We start from the raw sequence: 9219 nt of genomic DNA on the forward strand, positions 1-9219 counted from the left end.
TAATTTCAGCTCATGTCATGATCTCACGGTTTGTGGGTTTGAACCCCACATCGGGCTCCCTGCTGATAGCTGAGTGTTCTTAGGATTCTCTCGCTGTCTCTGCACTCCTCCTCTCTGCCCCACTCCCCCATTCTCTATCTCTATCTCTCTCAAACAAAAAACAAAAAACAAACAGAAACCATGTTTTTATACAACAGGAAATATCACTTCTCGGCCTTTTGGCTAAGATCAAGTGTAGTATCTGTTCTTATCCATTTAATATACAGCAGGAAATATATATTGGATAATTAAAATATGTTAGGTAATATGGCAAGCACTGCAATATGGCATTTCTTTCATTCCTGGACAAAAAAACAAATCTTGAAGTATATAATCCTCAGTGCAAATGAATAAGTTAAGTCAGAGAAGTTTACCAACATCGTGTAACCAGTAAAAGAATGGACACCCACGGTGATTAATAAATTTGTCCAAGGTCAGTCAATAATTAAAGACTAAAACTTGAACCTATTAAAATTAACCATAACAGAAATAAACATGAAGCCACAATTTGTATTTAAATAGAGATAAGAAAGAAAGGTGAAATTAAGACATAAACTGAGCCATGTTTAATTATACCTTGTGGAGTTGCTTATTTATGAGGAGGGAAGGTTTTTTTGTTGTTGTTTTTTCTACATTAAAGTTGCCATACCAAGAAGTGGACCAGTGCAAGTATGATGCTCAAAATATGGTCAATAGTAATTTTTTTCATATATAATGAGGCATCATTTCTATTTCTGGGAATGGAAAATCTCTAATGATAATCTTCACAAAATTAATAATAAACAAAGTAACGAACAATATATAAAAATATTCTCTGAAGAAAGGGCATTTAACTGAAATGAGAAGAGCTCTATCCTTGTTTATGTTCAAATATGTGGTAGTACCTCAAATGAAAGAGGAAATATATTGTTAGTGGCACAGAATCTGGACTAAGGGTAGAAACTGTAAGAAGATGGATATTAGTCATTAGAAAATTGCTAAGCCATGCACGAAAACCTCTCAGAAACTGTTTAAGACAGAATAATATATTAGAAAAGAGATCAAATCAACTGAGGGCAAGATGAAACTCTATTTTGATGAACTTGGACAGATAATATTAAATGAAGAGAACAATAATTGGAAAGGAGAGAAATTCCATATGACTAAATCAAATATAAATTCCAGATGTGAACAATCAAAACAAATATGAAAATCATATTTTAAGAAATCTTTTAAGACTTTAAGCTCTACAGTGCATTTAGATAGAATTTCATGTTTTTTCCTACTTACTACAGTTCATACACACTTTATTTTGTAAGCATAAGAATACTGTATCTTACAACTAAAGAAACATGTCAAGGGCACATTTACTGGCATGAATGTAACTCTAAACTCTTGGCAGAGAGTGAGAAAGCAAAACCCTTAAATAGAGAGGGCAATTTTGCTAACCATTTAGGATGAAAATGAAATGGAGGTTAAGATTATGTTGCTCCATGAAGAAATCAGTTTTCAAGTGCCCTTCATAGTATGAACACTTCTCATGGCTATCATAATTCAACATAGGGATTTTTCCATTAATGTCCTCAAAAAAAATTTCATATGAAGCTTAATCAAAACAACAGTGAGGACAATATATGGAGTCAGGTTTATTGAATTAAGTTAAATTAATTTCCAATAGTTAATATTAATAATTAAGTTAATTAATATTAACTAATGTAAGGGTGGTTGTAATTTCAATTTTGCATTATCAGATACTCCTTACAATTATTCATAAGTCATAGGACAGGCTGTGGAAAGGAATTTGCTTATGTCTTATGAAATCTATATTTAGCTGTGAAGCACTAAGTGTTGTTTTATTTTAATCAGCTTAGGTAACTGGACAGTACATATACTTAACTGGAGGGCTAGACATCACCTTGGAAAGGAATGACCTGTGTAGAGCTCCAGGACTTTCCTTAGCAGAAACTAAAGTCAAAGATCTACTAGAGCGACAATGGTCTAGTCAGGACACTTCCGTTTCTATTCTGAATGCCACGATCATCCTTACTGCTGTGATGTCAAGTCCTCCAAATGTCCCTGCTTCTTGTATCACATGCTCAAGTAAAAATGTCCCAGCTGGAGTATCAGATTGAACTAATTGTAGGTAACTTGCCTGCACACTGGCTGCCAGGGTTTGAATGGAGAGGGATTTTTTTCCTTCCCATAGTAGGAGAGAGCAAAAGGCAGCACAAGATCATATACACAATGGGAAATTCTATCCAAATAGGAAAGATTAATGCTATAGGATCACAAATAAAACCAATAAGTGAACTAACCAGTCAAGTATTAAAATGATACATTAATCTTTTATTGTAAAACAATTAATACAGGAAAAATCACATGGTATCCTGAGTCCAGATGTTGAGAGCTCTTGATAAACAATACTCTGATAATGTAATGGGGTACTCTGGATGAATGAGTGAACCACATAGGTGGGAATTCTAAATTAGTCAATTACTAGATTTCTTCTAACATTTTTCTAATTTTTTTTTAGATTTTTCTCCTATAATTGCAAAGGTATATTAGTATTTAAATTTACTTTCCTTGATCTCAGTACCACTTAATAAAATTACTGATGATTTCCTCTTTACTTTTACTCAGTATACTTGTTGACTTTACTGGGAAATAGCATAACACATAGAAAGGGAAATTGATTCAGCAGGCACCCAAAATCCACGAAATGTCAACTGAATTTACAAACAGGAAGAAGATGAATTCCATAACCTCTAGTCCTTGGAACAGTCCTTGTAGGAAAGTGTTCAGAGAAGGTCAGGTAGTACAATATTCCTAATTGTATTTATTTAAAGCAGCAGCATTTGAGTGTAATACAAGTTAAGTATGGTGAAACTCTTAATCAGCTGGCTCTAATAACAAATTTATCCAGAATCTAAGCCTCTATCTCCTTTGCCTCTTTATACTTTCTTGGCTTCTGCGTAGGTCTAACAATGTATCTACTGATGGAAACTTTAAAGTGTATATTTCCATTTTCTTCTCTTTTCCGTGGTAGGGGGGATGATAGTAGGAAAGATTTGGTGTCTTACTATAGGGATCTTTAACATTTTTAGTCATAAACTCTTAAAATAATTTTGTAATTTATGTGCCTTTATCACTTTCTTAGTTTGGCATGCACAGTTGTTAAGCTAAGTTTAAATATTCCCAAAGGATGTGATCTCCAATATATTGTAAATATATTTCTCCTAGAAACAAAAGCCTTAAGGTATTCAGTGAAGGGCCGAAAAACTTGTTGCCTTGGGCACAGGTAAAGGTAGACTCCAGCTGGTAGGGTAGGAGTGGAGTGAAGAAGGAGTGGAGAGATCTTCCTACTTACAGGACAGTGGCAAAACAAATAAACAAACAAAACATTTTTGACCCACTGGAGGAAGGCAGAATCCCTAAATCCTCATTGGACATATAATCAGGGACACCTTGCCTCAGAGGGTAAATGGGAACAACAGAGAACAATCCAACCCCTTCCATACCTTAAACCAGAAACCTAGTAAGTCTCAAGTAACAGGTAACTAGGGCAGCAGTCTACAGCTAGAGAAGGGTCAAGCCTGTAGGGAATGAACCTCTCGAGGTACAGATGAGAGGAAAGATTTGAAGCCGATGGAGAAGTCACAGAAAACGCCTAAGAAAAAGGGAATGAAAACCTCCAGAAAGTCCAAGCCAGGCTAACCACAGAAGAATGTAGACAGCAGCAGAGGTAAATGCTGAGCGTGCTTTAGTAGGTCTGTGTCACAGTTCAGGAATCCAGAGCCTAGGAAACTTTAGACCTTAAAAGAGGGCTAATGGTAAGTTTGGCCAAACTTTGCTTCAGAAGTTTTGTTTTTGTTTGGTTGGGTTTTGTGTCATTGTTGTTGTTTGTTTTTATGATCAGAAAACAAATCTATCTTCTGTCCTGATGGGAGACTCTAAAGCTATCTTTCAAGACTATTTGGTCTGTAGACATCCTTAAAAAATAGTTCAAAACAGAAGATGTTTCCTACTCACAAGTGCAGGAACACAAGAAACCCATGAAGAATTATCTCCCAACATCCTATTGCATTAGGTTATTTCTACCAGCAATTTGTCTGTTAAATCAACCTATGTGGATGAAGGAATCAGTAGTTACTTTTATTGTGGAGTGGTATTTCGTTGTATCAATATGCCTCAATTTGTTTATTTATTCACCTTCTGGTTGACCCTTGTGTTGTTTTGCTTTTGGATATGATTTTTCTGTAATAGCTGCTATGAACATTCACGTACATATCTTCCTATAAGCATATGTTTTCATTATACCTCAATAAATACAGGGAGTGGAATTGCTCAGTCATATTATAAGTGTATGGTTAACATTATAAGAAACTTCCAACTTCTTTTCCAAAGAGGTGGCACCATTCTAGGCAGCAGTGCATGAAATTTCAAGTTGACCCGTATCTTCATTATCACTTGGAAATGCCAATGATGTGAATTCCAGCTATGGTACTGATTGTGAAATGATATTCCATCACGGTTTTAATTGGCTGTTCATATTGAGCAATTTTTCATGTGCTTATTTGCCATTCAGATAACTTCTTTTTTAATGTCTTTTGAAATCTCTTGCCTATTTAATATTGACTTGTCTTACTACTCTTTTGTAAGAGTTCTTTATAAAATTAAGAATACAAGTCATTTGTATGTTGTAAATATTTTCTCATAGACTGTATTTTGCCTTCTTCTTTTCTTGAGATCTCCTTTTGAATAGTGGTATCAGTTTTGAAGAAGTCCAGTTTATCATCATTTAATATTTATTGCTTTCTGAGTCCTGTCTGCAAAATTTTCTCTTCTCTAATTGTTTACTTCTAGAAGTTTTTAGTTTCACCTTTTACACTTAAATATATAATATATTTTAAACTAATTGTCATTATAATGGGAGAATGGGTTCTCTTTCTCTATGTATGTATATGTGTCTATTTTTTTTTCCCATTCACATACCTAGCTGTCTTGGAATCAATTGTTGAAAGACAGTCATTTCCATTTTGAATTACTTTGGTGAATCTTTTCGAAATCAATTGACCATCTATATACAAGTCGATTTTTGTACTTTCCATTCTGTCATACTGTTTTATGTCTAACTTTATGGCCAAACCAAACTGTACTATTTACTGTAGTTTAATATTACATTATAAAATGAAGTAGCATATGTTCGTGAACTTTGTTTTTATTTTTAAATAAATTGTTTTGGTTATTTTGGGTCCTCTGTATTTCCACATAAATTCTAGAAATAGTTTCATGATTTTTAAAAACATAAAACAATGAAAAATCACTTACTGGTATTTTTATTAGAATCTCATTAACTCTACAGGTCAGTTTAAGTATAATGGACATTGCTACACTATTGATTTTTCTAATCAATGACATATCTCTTTCTATGACATTTTTCCTCATTTTTTCCAGCAGTTTTGGACACATTAGAGGTCTTAAAAATATTTCATTCAATTTCTTTCTTAGTTGTTTTTAATTTTTCTTCATTTTTTACTTAGGTAAGATATATGTAAAACATAAAATTTACCATTTTAACTATCTTCAAGTGTACAATTCTGTGGCACTAAGTACATTCACACTGTTGTGCAACCATCATCACCATCCATTTCCAGAATATTTTAAACATCCCAAGCTGAGACTCCATGTCCATTAACAATAATTCCCCATTTCCTCCTTTCCTCAGTCCATGCTAACCACGATTCTCCTTTGTGTTTCTCCTCTTTTCTATACTAAGTAATCCACATAAGTGGAATCATCCTCTAATCCATATAAGTGGAATCATCCACAATTTCAATATTTGTTCTAACTCTGTATTATTTCACTTAGCATAATGCTTTCAGAGTCCATCCATATTGTAGCGTGTATTGGAATTTCCTTTTATTTAAGGCTGAATAATATCCCATTGTACACATATGCCACCTTTTCTGTATCCATTCATCTGGGCATTTGTGTGGTTTACATCTTTTGGCTATTGTGAATAATGCTATGAACATTGGTGTAAAAATGTATAACTAGTTCTTACTTACTTTTTTTTTCCTTTCTTTTCTTTCCTTTTCTGTTTCTTTTTATTTATTTTTTAAAATAATTTATTGTCAAGTTAGATAACATACAGTGTAGTCTTGGCTTCAGCAGTAGATTACCATGAATCATCACTTACACATGACACCCAGTGCTCATCCCAATAAGTGCCCTCTTCAATGCCCATCATTAATTTTACTCCATCAACCCTCAGTTTGTTCTTTGTATTTAAGAGTCTCTTATAGTTTGTTTCTCTCTCTGTTTGTAACTTACTTTTCCTTCCCTTTTCCTATTGTCTCCTATGTAAGTTTCTCAAATTCCTCATGAGTGAAAACATATGATATCTGTCTTTCTCTGACTGACTTACTTCACTTAGCATAATACCCTCCAGTTCTATCCATGTCGTGGCAAATGGCAAGATTTCATCCTTTTAATCCCTGAGTAGTATTCCATTGTGTGTGTTTCTGTGTGTGTGTGTGTGTGTGTGTGTGTGTGTGTGTGTGTGTGTATGTATACCACATCTTCTTTATCCATTCATCAGTTGATGGACACCTGAGGACCTAAATGTGAGACAGAAAACCATCAAAATCCTAGAGGAGAAAACAGGCAACAACCTTTTTAACTTCATTCTCAGCAACTTCTTACTTGACATGTCTCTGAAGGCAAGGGAAATAAAAGCAATAATGAACTATTGGGACCTCATCAAGATAAAAACTTCTACACAGCAAAGGAAGCAATCAGCAAAACTAAATGGCAACCAACAAAATGGGAGAAAATTTTTGCAAATGACCTAGTGGATAAAGGGTTAGTATCAAAAATCTATAAAGAACTTACCAAACTCAACACCCAAAAAGCAATAATCCAGTGAAGAAATGGGCAGAAGACATGAATAGACACTTTTCCAAAGAAGACATCCAGATGGTAAACAGACACATGAAAAGATGCTCAACATCACTCATCATCAGGGAAATACAAATCAAAACCACATTAAGCTGTCACCTCACAATTGTCAGAGTGGCTAAAATTAACAACTCAGGAAACAACAGATGTTGATGAGGATGTGGAGAAAGGAGAAGCCTCTTGCACTGTTGGTGAGAATGCAATCTGGTGCAGCCACTCTGGAAAACAGTATGGAGGTTCTTCAAAAAATTAAAAATAGAATTACCTTATGACCCAGCAATAGTACTACTAGGAATTTGTCCAAAGGATACAGGAGTGCTGATTCATAGGAGTACATGTACCCCAATTTCTATAGCAGTGCTATCAACAATACCAAATTATGGACAGTTCTTGTTTTCATTTCTTCTGTGGAATTGCAGTATCATTTGGTAATTCTATGTGTAATATTTTGTGGAAATGTTACATTATTTTCCACAGCAGTGGTTCCATTTTACCTTCTCACTATCAATGCATATGGGTTTCAATTTCTCCACATCTTTGCCAACACTATATATTTTTGTGTTTGTTTATTCATTTATAGCCATTCTAATGGGTGTGGTGTGAAGCATTATCTCATTGTGTATTCTTTTTAAGTGTTTATTTATTTATTTTTGAGAGAGATCAATAAAGAGAGAGGAAGAGCCCTTGTGCATGCAAGCAGCAGTGGAGCAGAGAGAGAGGGAGACAGAGAATCCCAAGCAACCTCTTCCATTCTGTCAGTGCAGAGCTAGATGCAGGGCTGGAATAGGCTGGAACTCATGAACCCGTCAGATCATGACCTGAGTCTAAATTAAGAATTGGATGCTTAACCAACTAAGTCACGCAGGTGCCCCTCATTGTGGTTTTGGTTTGAATTTCCCTAATTACTATAATATTGCCCGGTTATTTTTGCATATTATCCATTTTTATATCTTCCTAAGAGAAACATCTTCTCGCATTCTTGTTCATTTTATAATTTGATTGTCTTTTTTTGTTATTGAATAGTATGAATTTTCTTTTAATGTGTTTTGAATAATAATCCCTTATCAGGTATATAATTTGCAAAATCGTGTCTCTTTCTATAGATTTCCCTTTCACCTTTGATATCATCCTTAATGTTTTTAAAACCCTATCATAAGTGACAGTTTTAATTTTCACAGTGTTTATGGTCACAGTCTTGTGCTGCCTTTTGCCCATTGCCTACCTAATGTGTTATTCAGATTTCTAGTCGCGTGGTTTTTTGTTTGTTTGTTTGTTTGTTGTTTTTAGAGTGAGAAGACTCACTCTTTATTCCTGATGACCAGAGGTGGAAGTTCAGAACTATGATATGGTTTTTAATTTTTTTGTCCTTCTTTATAATATATCTGAATTTAGAACATGGGCCAAATTATCTGTTTATGTCTATATACTTTAATCTTAGCATAAACTTTTAAGGCAAGGAAAGAGTCACAGCAGTCTCATGGGCTTATGTTGACTTCATTGAGTACGGAAAGCTTTACTGCCATTCACATTTCGAAGTTTGTCTTTGGAGGCCTGGAAGCAGAACAAGACAGCCTTGAAAATAATGAACTTCAAATTTCAGACCCTCTCCCTTGGACAGATTCCTGTTGTTGCTTGGAGTTACTGTTAGTTGTAGACTGTTCTAGGAGATAAAATGAAGACATATTATAAACAAGAAGCATTTCTGTGTAAGAAGTCTGGTAAATTGCCTAAAGCGGTTTCACAAGAAATGGACCTTGAACTCCAATGGTCCAGTAATTATGTATGATCTCTTTTCTTATTCTAAATAAATAGTTACACTCATACCTAATTTGTATTTGCCATTTTGTATTTTCTCTTATAGAAGTCTCCGTATCTTTTATAAGCTTCAATCTCAAAATCATGATTTGCCTGCATATAGAACATTTTAAAACCTGGAACAGTACCTGACTGTGAAATCTTGTATGATGAGAAGTATGCCTTTCTTTTTTGAATGTGAGAGAAGAATAATTCACATAAGGAAAGCAAGCTAGAAGACTTGACATAATCTCTCAACAGAAAGTACTCTCCCAGGCAGTACACATTTAGTATTTACATAAAAGATAGTTCCCTTTGACAGCCTTGCTTATTTATCCTTGCAAAATCTTTGGATGGCTCCAATGTGTGTGCATCCCAGTATGAGAACTGCTTTTCTGGGCAACTTTGTTTGGTGCTGAGCCGTTCTTTTAATATGATTATCCTAAT

At 34.5% G+C, this 9219-nt stretch overlaps 1 pseudogene; it reads left to right on the plus strand.

The window, feature by feature from the left end:
• The first annotated feature begins 202 nt into the window (after nt 1-202).
• On the plus strand, nt 203-335 carry LOC122212528 (annotated as a pseudogene).
• The last annotated feature ends 8884 nt before the right edge of the window (nt 336-9219 follow it).

Source organism: Panthera leo, chromosome F3 (genome assembly GCF_018350215.1).
Source record: "Panthera leo isolate Ple1 chromosome F3, P.leo_Ple1_pat1.1, whole genome shotgun sequence".
NCBI classification, from domain to species: Eukaryota; Metazoa; Chordata; class Mammalia; order Carnivora; family Felidae; genus Panthera; species Panthera leo.